This window comes from Mobula birostris, chromosome 21 (assembly GCF_030028105.1).
Source record: "Mobula birostris isolate sMobBir1 chromosome 21, sMobBir1.hap1, whole genome shotgun sequence".
Taxonomy (NCBI): domain Eukaryota; kingdom Metazoa; phylum Chordata; class Chondrichthyes; order Myliobatiformes; family Myliobatidae; genus Mobula; species Mobula birostris.
This window is the reverse complement of record NC_092390.1, coordinates 43583096-43595763: the sequence shown is the minus strand read 5'-3', so window position 1 is coordinate 43595763 and position 12668 is coordinate 43583096. Positions and strand designations below refer to the sequence as shown.

The following is a 12668-nucleotide window of genomic DNA, read 5'->3' as shown; positions in this document are numbered from 1 at the left end:
GAAGAACGGAGGGTACATGTGCATGCGTACCCTCTACCAGCACATTACCAAGGCATGGACTGATGAGAACATCACACAGCAATGGAGAAATGCAAGCATCATTGTTATTTATAAGAACAAGGGTGACAAGGCCATTTGCGGCAATAGTAGGGGTATATCACTCCTTTCTGTTGCTGGAAAGGTCCTGGCTCAGGTGATGCTTCAGAGACTCATCAGCAACATCACCAAGTCAATGCTGCCTGAATCGCAGTGTGGATTTAGGAAGAACAGGAGTACGATCGACATGATCTTCACAGCCCGGCAGCTTCAGGAAAAGTGCCGGGAGCAGCATCCGGACCTGTTTATGGCCTTTGTCGACCTCTCCAAAGCATTCAACACTGTACAAAGAGAGCTTTGATGGGATGTCCTCCTCAGGTTTGGCTGTCCCAATAAATTTGTTAACATCCTCCGCCAGTTCCACTATGGGATGACGGCTCGGGTGATCATAGGAGGATAAGAGTCCGATCCCTTCCCTGCACGCACAGGGGTGAGGCAGGAGTGTGTACTAGCACCAGTGCTCTTTAGCATCTTCCTCTTGTGAGCTACTAAGCTTCTCCACAACGAGACAGAAGCGGTGTGGCAGTGGACATCAGATTAGATGGTAACCTCTTTGACATCAGGAGACTCCACGCAACCACCAAACTTCGTAGAGAGCGGGTCCTGGAGCTGCAGTATGCAGACGACTGTGCTCTGTGGCCCATACTCCGGAAGATCTTCAGACTGTCCTTGCTGTGGCGGTGAGATCGTACAGCAGGATGGGGCTGACTGTCAATACCACCAAGACAGAAGTGTCCCACCAGTGTCCCACCCACTCTACCTGCCTTCATTGTTGGTGATGTAAAGCTGTCAGTAGTGCCATCTTTCAAATATCTGGGGATCATTCTCTCTGAGGATAGCGGCATTGACAACGACATCTAGAGCCGCATTAAACAGGCATCAGCTGCCTTTGGGAGACTTCGGCGTAGAGTCTTTCAGAACAGGAGCCTTCGTCAATCCACAAAGGTCACCATATACCAAGCGGTCTGTGTCACCACCCTCTTTTATAGCTGTGAAGCTTGGGTAACCTACAGCCGTCACATCAAGTCCTTGGAGCGCTTCCACATAAGCTGCCTCCAGCGCATCCTGGGAATTACCTGGCGTGAGCGGTGCCTCACACTGAAATACTTGTAAAGACCAGCTGCAGGAGTATTGAGGCCATGATCACCCAGCGTCAGCTGCAGTGGCTGGGGCAGGTGATAAGGATGCCCCCATGTCGGCTACCCCGCAGAGTGTTATCCGGCCAGCTACAGCATGGTTGACGCTCAGCTGGAGGGCTGAAGAAGCGCTATAAGGATCAGATGAAGAATGCTTTAAGGAAGTGCAAGATCAGACCCGAGGACCTGGAGGATGTTGCTGCTGACCGTACCACTTGGCGACAGCTGTGTAGGGACGGGGTTCGTATTCTGGAGATGGAAAGAACAACCAGAAGACAGCAGAAGAGAGCCAGGAGAAATGCAGCCATGGTTGCCACCACTACCACATATACATGTCCCACCTGCAATAGAGCTTGTGGGTTCAGGAAAGGACCGTATGGTCATCAAAGATCTCACCATTAAAGGAGTGGACGTCATCATCGGATTTCGATGGACAACCAAAGAGAGAAAGAGAGAGTGAGTGTGAGTGTGAGTGTGTGTGTGTGTGTGTGTGTGTGTGTGTGTCTGTCTGTCTGTCTGTGTACGATATACATAAAGTATTGTAAACTGAAAGCCAAGAATCCCACTGATCACTAGATTTAAATCTATGCATTTTCAATTATAATGTTGTTGCAACTTGATACCACCAATGTACTTTCGGTTAATGTCTGTTTGTGTAATCAGATACTGTTGGATCAGGTATGAATAAAAAATTCATGCTGGTTACCACCTGACAATATTAGTCCGCAAATATATAAAATTATGTTTTTTTCTATTACATCTATGATGCATATAGATGTAATAGCTTTATTTTGCCAAGTTAGAAATTGAAGATTTGTTTTTAGGAATCATTTCAGCGTAACAATAAAGTTCATGACAGTGCCTCCCCAATGCAATTGCAATTTATATCACTTTGAAAGCAATTTGTGCAATTTTCACTTAATTAAATAATTACATAGTGAACGTTTGTAATTACACTGATACCACAGATGACCTGTCTGAACCCCTATCCTACAGGATTATGTATGTAAGCATCTAGAAGTCATGCTAAATGTGATAAATGTGCTGTACCTTTTCTGAAAATGAATGCAGCCAGTCACTGCTGCACACTGCAACATTCTGCTATTGTGTTTTTGTATTATCCTACCTCAAATAAGATAATATTATGTGAATGAAAAAGTAACCCTTTAGTATTTTTCACTGTGTTTCCAAGTAGATAAAATGCCTTAATATTGAAGGGTAATTTCTGTCTGGCTTTAAATTCCCTGCTTCAATTTATTACAGGTGTTTGCTTAGGTTTTTTTGTCTAGTGACAGACTAATAAGAGATAACCCATTCAGACTATAAATTAGGGGAGGGATGGTACTGGTAAGCTTTATAACTGATCTCCTTTAATGACGTGCCTGCACTCGATATACATTCTGCAGTGACACTGCAATGGCTGAGGGGCGGCTGTTGGCGGCTTGGAATGAGCTCATTCTCCCAGGAGGGAGCAAGGCTCAGAGTGAATCGCTGAGAAGCTGCAGCTCGTGTGTGAAATACGTCCTCATTCCCTCTTTACTGGCCTGATTCTTCACTTGGGGGCTGTGCACATGGTAAGGAGATATCTCGTTTGATTCATTTCAAATGATGCAAAGAGTGCTTTTTGATGAATCATTGATACTCCAGCATTTCCTTTTATTGGAGGGACTGAGGGCCTGAATTAAATTCTAGAACATCCAGACAGATCCACACTGCTTGGATAATGCTGTCCTGCCTGTGTGCCAAAATACCTTTAAATGAATTTGTGAAAAAAAACAGTTTGGGAGGATAATTGGTGATGCAGATAGCAAAAGGCACCTCCTCAATGTTAGAGCACTACCATACACAGCAGTCTGTGCTTTGCACTTTGGAACATGTATTTTAAGGTTAGTAATTTTCCGTCTGGAGATATTTCACCTTACATGCTACAAGCTACGTTATAGATATAATGTCCTGTGTTGCTTGGTTGCATCGGGATAAAATAAGCTGCAGTGTCTTGAAGGAAAGCCAAAGAGAAATTAGGCCTATTTAATATTAATATCATAATGAAGAAAAACGCTGGAGCTATTTTAAAAAAAATGTGATTGCTTAACAGGTATTACATTTGACAGATGTTCTTCAGCTTTATCAATTAAACTGTTTCAGTATCTGTTAAATTTGCATGTTTATAATGGCACAGCTGTACAGGGGCTCTTGCTTAGTAACATTTAAAATCTGATTGACAAGGAAGGTACTATTTCAATGCAGCTATAAATTTAATTTAATCTCACTAAAGTCAGTCTCCTAAATGATGGAAAAGGCCTCAAGTCTGTTCACTGTTTAAAATGCAGACAGTAGTTTTTGCTTGTGGGACATCTGTAATTTGGGAGATCACAAAAAACTGTCATGGTTCATTGCAATATAGTCATCCATCTATTTTCAATTAAGATATTATTAGTGATTTACTTCCTAATTCTACTTTGAAAGGATATTTATTGTTTGCATTTCATTTTGGACTTTGCATTGTGCTCTGCTCTTGTTTTTGGTTAATTCTGCAGAGATCATTTATAAAATTTATTGACGCTAACAAAAAAGCCATTTTATTTTATGACTAGACAGGTACAATGAGGTGTGCGCTGAAATGTGTTAGTGCACCGTGTGGTAGTTTTGTGCGCACTGTGAAAACCAGCTAGATTCTCTTTAATTGTTAACTTTAGTCAAAGAAGATGGTAGGTGCCTGGCTCAGGGATGAGATGGAGGGGGGAGGGTGGATTGTGGAAGTTAAAGAGTCTGTGGATGGTCTTGCAATCTAGCAAGCATTGGGTCTATGTAATAATGCTATCAAATGTTAAAAGAGTAGGATTACTGCACTGCCACTATAATGCTCTTTTGTAGAAAGGCCTTCATAGAGATGTAATTATAAGCCTTAAGTTATTATTAATGTTCATTGAAGGGTGTCGAACAAAACACGTCAAAGCTAGCAGTTAGTAGGCAGTAGGCTAATTGTAGTTGACATACGACTGCACAAAGTGCTGAATAAGAATTGATACCTAGGATGGCTGGTATACTATTAAAAATGCTGAATTCCAGGAAAGCTGAATAGCAGCACCATAGCTGCCTGCACCGACAGCACAACACTGCACAACTAATCTACAGTACAGGCCGAGAAAAAAGCTAACAGGTCGCAGAAGAGGCCATAGATTCTATTTGTTCCTTATGTATTTTCCATGTTAATTCCCAACCCTACCCCCTTTTTCCCCTCCTGGCATATTTTAATTGTTTTATGATTCTGTATCCATAGCAACAGCACTGAAATTAATATAATGAAACAATAAAAGGTAACAGAAATAAAGCAGGAAAAATTGCTGTGAAGAGAACAATATCAAGTATAAGATCAGAAGAGGAAAGTATCGTCCTGGGGACTGTCTGTACATTTTTTTGTTAAATTAAAATGTTATCATATAATGTTTCCTTCTAACACTACAGGCAAAGACTTGCTCAGTACCAGTATGTCAGCTGAATTTCAGTCATGCACTTTGCTTCCATGATTTTGTGAAGTTATAAAATGAAATTGCATTGAAGTCCCCCAAATTTATATGAATAATATTTTGACTTTTGAGAGTTGTGTACTGATCAGTGACAAAGCATAATGTTTTGAAGATGGATCATTTAAAAATAATTAAATGATCACATTTTTAGATCATTACAAATATGTAGCTTATGAGGTGAAGAATGCAAGCTGAAGATACAGGTGACATACATACAAATTTCAAGATTGTTTAATGTCATTTCCAGTACAAAATTATAAAGAAGAATGAAAAAATTACTACTCTGGATCTGATACAGTAAAAAACACAATAATACAAAGAACACAATAAATATATTATATATATATATATATATGATTCTGTGAAATTTTATACTAAGTTTCAAGAAGAATTAAGATTTAGTTTCATCACTATGTGGGATAACATGTATGGATTGTAGTGCTTACATTATTTATAAGCTGTTTCTTGAACAATATTACCAGGTTTTGGCAGTAAACCATATATATGTTTGTGTATACAAATAACCAACCAAATGCACTCACATTCACACACATGCTCACACTGTACTTATGCCAGATTGAGTAATTGAAATACATTTAAATTTACTAAGAGCTAATGGTGAACACAATAAAAGAGGTTATGATGACTACAGTTTAATGTTAACAGAAATCTTCATTGTCAATGCCATAATTTGCAAGTTAGAGAAAGTTATGATAGGTGGATTGTTTGAAAACTGTCATGGCACAATATGGATGAACGTTCTGAATCTAATGACTGGATAATGGCGGGACGTTCTGCCCAAAAAAACAGAATGTACTACCTGGAGGTCTGTTTTGGAGCACGTTGAACATGAGAACAATGATTTTGAAAGTATACTAAGGGGGGGGGGGAGTTTATCAAAACGAAAGGGAAGTGCCAAATTGGATGAGGCAGACAAAATTCTGAATACTGTTTTGGTTGGATTGGGATTAGTGAGGAGGATTTAGTAAAGCTGTTGCAGGCATAAACAGACTCATGAAGATGTGCATCATCAGGTGGAGTTTCCTCTCGGAAGAGAGATAGAATCAATGACTGAAGTATGGAAGATATGGGCAGAGCCAAAAATTGTTGAGATGCGGTACGTTTTGACCCATTCATTGCTTAATATTAAAAAGGCATTGGGATTGCAGAGGGACATCTAGTGAATCAAGATACAGTATGTTCATGTGAAATTAGTGTCAGGGATGTGAGGATGGAGAGAGTTCTGAAGATTCAGCAAAAGATAGCACCGAAGATGGAAGCATGGAATACACCGTGGGGATTCATGAGAATATTAGTGTATATAGCAGTGTCTGTTGTGGAGGCAATGCGATAAGAATGAAATGAAGAGAGTGCATTGCCAGACCAGCAAATTACTAGCAAGAACTTGGTCAAAGAGTCATACAGCATGAAAATGGGCCATTCTGCTCAGTGTATTAATCACTCCAATCAAGCCTTCTACATCTAGGCAATTCAAGTGCTCATCTTAACTCTTCTAAAATGCTGTTGCCATCTCTGTTGCCACCACTCTCTCAGGCAGTATATTCTAGGTACATGCCACTCTCTAGGTGAAAAAGTTTCCCACAAATTCTCTCTAAATATTGTTCCCATCATCCTAAATCTATACCCTCTAGTTTTATCTGTCTCTGTTAAGCAGGGGTTTCCTGCAGTCGATCCTATCTATACAACTCATAATTTTATATACTTTAATCAAGCCCCTTCTTAGTCTCCTCCACTGCAGGGGAAACCATACCTATCCTGTCCAGTCTCTCCTCGTAACTGAACTGCTCCATCGCAGCCAACGTTCTGGTGAATGTCCTTCACATCCACTCAAGCGTAATTCTATCTTTCCTATGATATAGTGACCACAACTGCTTCTGAAGTAGGAAGCAGTGAATTTAAATCTGTCATAAACCATGGAAAGGCTAAGCAAAGTAAAAATAAACAATGGAGTTCACCTTTTTGATGAATCAGAGCAAGTAGTGCAGTGATTAAGCCATTTCGAGAGGTGGAAGGCAATAGCACATTTGTGGATGGATATTTAACAAAGTAGATACTCAGACAAGGACATTTAGTGTTCTAAGTTGAACAATGGCAGTTAAGGGAATACATGGCGGGTTGCAAAGAATAACTGAGCAAGAATAAAGAGCATTACAATCCCATTTAGCATTGGAATTGCTCGTGAAATTAGTGTGAGTGATGTGAGAATGGAGAGACTTCAGAAGATTCAGTCAGTAAATGGGGAGCGAGAGAGAGAGAGAAAATCGCACTGTAAAATACTGTGATATTTTTGATTTTTAAATTGGCAGCACTCAGTTTGACATTAGTTATGACAGAAACACATCATGAAGTTTTTGTCCTAAGAGTGCAGCTCCAACTATTTAAAATAAAGGGATAAATCTTCTCATTGTTCACATTGGGAATAGGTGGCAGAGAGGATCCCCTTTACATCACAAAATGATTGATTTCAACTGAATGAATTTCAATAGAATTGAGTGGGTGGAGAATTTACCCTGCATGCTTCATAGTCTCAAGCCACTGTCAAAAAGACTGCTTTTTTGAGCCAACAAGGCAAACATTGTAATAGCAATTTTCATACCATCAAAAACATCTTTAGTTTCGGTGCCAACCTCAACAGTTTGTGACTGTTGTAAATGGAGCCAAGAGTATAAATTCAACAGGTTCTGAATCAGAATCACGTTTATTATCATTAACATATGTCATGAAATTTGTTGTTTTGCGGCAGCAGTACAGTGCAAGACATAATTACTATGAACTGCAAAAATAAATAGTGCAAAAGACAAATAACAGGATAGTGTTCTTGGGTTAATGGACCATTCAGAAATCTGATGGACGGGAAAAAAACATTCTTAAAACATTGAGTGTGGGTCTTCAGGCTCCTGTAACTCCTCCCCAATGATAGTAATGCCAACAGGGCACATCCTGGATGGTCAGAATTTTCAATGATGAATGCTAGTTTCTTGAGGTAGCATCTCTTGAAGATGTCCTCAATAACAGGAAGGTATTGCCCATGATGGAACTGGAAGACTGAGAATGAGGAAAACAGTGGAACGGCAGCATAAACTAACCAGCAAATTCTAGCAATTTAAAACTCTTGTCAAAATCTTATTTTCTGACATGTTTCTGGGTTGTAAGTGTGTTGACGTTGCCATGTGCTGTATTCCAGCAAGATGTTGGGTTATATACAGAAAGTAATTAAGGTTCCTTTACACTCTACCTTGTTTAATTCCAGATGTATTCCTTCTTTCACTTCTCTACTTTCAGTTGTATTCACAAAACTACATGGCTTAGATGGTATGTTATTACAATATGTTTCTTATTACCTAGACACCTGGTTGATTGCATCTCTGACACGAGCCTCTAACATTTATGGCTCTCCTTTTTATAGTTAAAAATCATTCACGACAGCAAAGAAGCTTACCCTGGAGGAAGAATGTTAGGCTGGAGCACTATAATAACATGGCAGCTAGATATTTAGATGTTCCTGAAAATAAAGCAGAATGACTGTGAAATGAGTCTCCAGGCAGAATAGTAAATGTTAAAATACTAAAGCAGGTGAGACCCCTCCATTGGTCAGGATCGGTCATGGATGTTGAGTCCCAGCTGTCTACGTGATAATCATGCCAGTACACACTGCAGGACAGTGCAATATGGAGGGGAAGGTGTTGCCCATGCAGCAGGCAAAGGAAACGCAGAGACTGATACAGTTTGGCACCAGCGATGTCGCAGGGGTTGCCACTCAGCGTTCAACTCAACGTAGGACTGCCTTAGGGACTCCAGCTCCAGATTTTTTCCTTGCAGTTTACTCCTGAAGCCTTCACAATGAGTGGTTGCAGGTGAGAGGAAGCGGAGGTTTGAGATCACAGCTTTCCTTCTCAGGCAGCACGGTAGCTTAGTGGTTGGCACAGCACCTTACAGTATGTGCGACCCAGGTTCAATTCCCTTCACTCCCTGTAAGAAGTTTGTACATTCTTCCCGTGACCACGTAGGTTTCCTCCAGGTGCTCCAGTTTCCTCCCACAGTCCAAAGACGGACAGGTTGATAGGTTAATTGGTCATTGTAAAATTTCCCATGATTAGGCTAGGATTAAATCGGGGGATTGCTGGGCAGCGTGGCTCACAGGACTGGAAGGGCCTATTCCTCAATAAATAAATAACAGATGAGCTGCCCACCGTGGCTGACGAGCCTCATGGGCTCAAAGTGACTGGTTTCAAGGCACCACTAACTCGCCTTTGCCCTTCCTCCACTCAGTAGAAACAGTTCTACTGGGCTTAGCAGCTAAGCCACACATGAAGGCCGAGAGCTGGATTTGGTTGTCAGAGGCTATTTGAGACAAAATTGAGTTATGGACATCTTCAAACTGGAACCTATTCAATACCAAGTAGAGCCTGTGTTGGGCAGTTCTCCCTTGTTGTAGAATATGTGCGGCCAAACCAACCTTGATTGCTGCACCTCAGAAACTCAGTGGTAGTCTCGGCCCCCTGACTATATCCATGCAAAACATTTAACTGGAGCTAATCAAATGAATGTTCTTTTATTTTTGCTTCCTCAATTTTGTCCTAACTTATTCTCTGGTCTTTGTGAAACTGACATGATTTTAAAAAAACTCATCTTGTCCATATCTGTGGCCATGGAGTACTGTTTACTGTTAACAAGGCATCCAAGCTCCCAGTATGATGCACATTTCAAAATGAAGGTTTGCCGCTGGCCATATTGCAAAAGAAACAACATTAATATCTAGAGCCTACACCTGAAAAGCTCATTGATTTATTTGCACATGCAAGTAAGGGGAAATAAAAGTGGAAGAGTTCACATTACAATGGATTGCATTCACAGTTTGGTTGCTGGTGCTCAGTGAACCAGATTTTGGAATACAGATTTTTTTTTTACACATGACTATTGAAGAAATACAAGTCCCTGCAGGATACAAATTTAATGAAAGCAGGCCCAGATTTAAAGAACCTTGCCCCAGCTTCTTCTACCTCCCACCACTACCTCTTCCCTCCCCCACTACCATCACTTTCTTCCTATTTTTTTTTTATCAATGTGTGGCCTCAATCCCTGAAGTTAGGAATTGTTTCTCCACCCAGAAATTCTTTCTTCAGTCTGGTCTCAACCTGTGAAACCCTTCTGTAATTTTTGCAACACTGTAAATGTTAGACCATATCAATGTGCTGTTGCATCTTCACAATGGGCTTAAATGTGGAACAGTGAAATTTGATATCAAAGCTATAAAGCAGTATCAGAATTTTTAAAAATCATATTATCAGGAATGTACTTTCTTAATGGGACGTTGTTTATTCCACCTTTTGAATAAACTATGAGTTTCAGTACTTATATGCTTTCATGGATATTTATTATTAATTATTGCAGTTACTGAAAGGAACCAGAGTCTCTTGTTGTTTTATATATTAAAGGATCTAAAGCAATAGATAAACAATTACCATTGAGATGTAAATAATTGTTGGACAAATTGCATGGGACCTGGCAGAAGTATTTAAAATGCCATTAACCTTTGGTGCACTACCAGAGGACTGCAGGATAACTAATGTTGTTCCGTTCTTTAAGAAAGGCTCTAAAAATAAGCTGTGAAATTATAGGCTGATGAACCTGACTTCAGTCGTGGGTTAATTATTGAACAGTGTTCTAAGGAACAGGATATGTAAGTATTTGAATTGAGAAAGCCTCATTAGGGAGAGTCCACATGTCTTTGTGTATGTTAATTAATGTCTAACCAATTTTCCAGAGTTTTCATGGAGGTCAGGAAAGTTGATGAAGAACTGGATGTGGATGGAGCTTACGTGGACTTTAGCAAGGCCTTTGACAAAGTCCTGCATTGGAGGCTGGTCCAGAACATTTAGTCACTTGGCATTCAGGATGAAGTAGTAAATTGGATTCAATATTGGCTAAGTGGGAGAAACTAGAGGGTGGTGGAGATGGTTGTCTTTCTGACTGGAGGCCTGTGACTAGTGATGTGCTGCAACAGTCGGTGCTGGGTCTATTGTTCTTTCTCATCTCTCTTAATGATTTGATTGATAATGTGGTAAACTGGATCAGCAAATATGCAGGTGGCACCAAGATTGGGGACGTAGTGGACAGCAAGGAAGGCTCTCAAAGCTTGGAGCAGGATCTGAACCAGCTGGGAAAAATAGTAGGTGGATGTAATGCAGATTAATATGAAGTACTGCACTTTGGGAGGACAAACCAGGGTAGGAGTTACACAGTGAATGGTGGGGTCCTAAGGAGTGTAGTAGAAAAAAGGAATTTTGGAATACAGATCTATAATTCTTTGAAAGTAGTATTATAGGTGGTAGGATCATAAACAGAGCTTTTAGCACATTGGCCTTCATAAATCAAAGTAATAAGTACAGGAGTTGGGATGTTATGTTAAAGCAGTATAAGATGTTGGTCAGGCCATATTTGGAATATCGTGTGCAGTTTTGGTCACTTGCGCACAGTAAGACTGAAATAGTACAGTAAAGATTTGCAAGGATGTTGTTGGGACTTGAGAACATGAGTTATAGGAAAAGGTTGAATAGGTTTGTATTTTATTCCCTGGAGTGCAGGGAAATGAGGGGAGGTTAAATTCAAAGAGCTTCTTTCCACCGAGGTTGTGTGAGACTAGAACTAGAGGTCATAGGTTAAGGGTGAAAGGTGAAATATTTAAAGAGAACCTAAGAGGCAACCTCTTCACTCAGAGGGTGGTGTGAATTTGGAACCATCTACCAGTGGCAGTATTGGATGCGGGTTCGATTGCAACATTTAAGGGAAGTTTGGATATGTAAATGGATGAGAGGGTTATGGAGGGCTATGGTCCAGGTGCAGGACTAGGAAGAGTTACGGATTGGCATAGACTGGTAGGGCAGAAGGGCCTGCTCCTATGCTGAGCACTCTATGGCTCTATGACTAAATATTAATGAATCATTCAACATTGTATATCTTTCAATTTGATTGGAAATCAAAACCATGATGGATAGAACTGAATAAACAAATAAATCGTTAAATTATCTGAAAGACTAGGATATCTCTTGCATTGGACAGCTTTCAAAATTTAATTGTAAGATCTGGTAACCACACAAGAGGAAGGATGCCATTTGACTAGAGAGTTTGCCGAAGAGAGTTACCAGGACATTGAAGGAATGAAAGGATTTTAGCTATGGGGAGATACTGAAAAAGCTGGTCTGTTTTCTCTGAAATGCAGAGAGGGTGGAACTGATAGGTAAGATTAGGGTGGAGATTCAAAATCTTTTATTCCGTTGGAAGGGTATCAAAAATAATGGGGTAGTGCTTTAAAGTGAGAAGTTTTAAAGAGGATTGTAGGGGTTGATATCTGGAATATACTGCCAGACTATGTGGTAGAATCAAATTCAATCCTTATGTTTAAGAGGCATTTACGGAGACACTGAAAAAGGCAAGATATAGAAAGTTACAGTCAGAATGTGGGGAAATGGTATTGGTGGAGATGGGCAAAATGGTTGTCATGGTTGTAAGGGGTCATAGGGCGTGTCTCAACTATGACTCTATTGTATAGCCTGTCGAAAGCCTATCTTCAATTAGCAAATTGAGTACCTGCATTTACTTTGCATCTTCTTTTGTTACTCAAACTTTTCAAAACCCTTAATTTATCTTTGAAATGCAAAGATCCATCCAAAGTGGTTATTTTATAGATCATTCCCTCAAGGACTTTCTACACTTTCTTTACTGCTAACCTCAATGGCTGGAGCAGATTTGGTTCCAAAAAACTCTGAGTGAAACAGTCAGGAGGAAGACTGACAATTTTGATTATTTAGCTCTCTGTTAGAATTTTGTGTGAGTGTCAGTCTAAGAGCTGTTATGCTATATAAAATGAATTCTTCATATGCATTACATT

The 12668-nt window shown here is 40.1% G+C and overlaps 1 protein-coding gene across 1 annotated transcript in view; it reads left to right on the top strand.

Annotated features, from left to right (window-relative positions):
* Nucleotides 1-2724: 2724 nt before the first annotated feature.
* jakmip3 (Janus kinase and microtubule interacting protein 3) overlaps nucleotides 2725-12668 on the top strand; it is a 239007-nt gene continuing 229063 nt past the window's right edge. The window contains exon 1 of the mRNA XM_072239774.1: nucleotides 2725-2806. The gene's annotated coding sequence lies outside the window, so the exon portion shown is untranslated. The remainder of the gene's footprint in view (nucleotides 2807-12668) is intronic.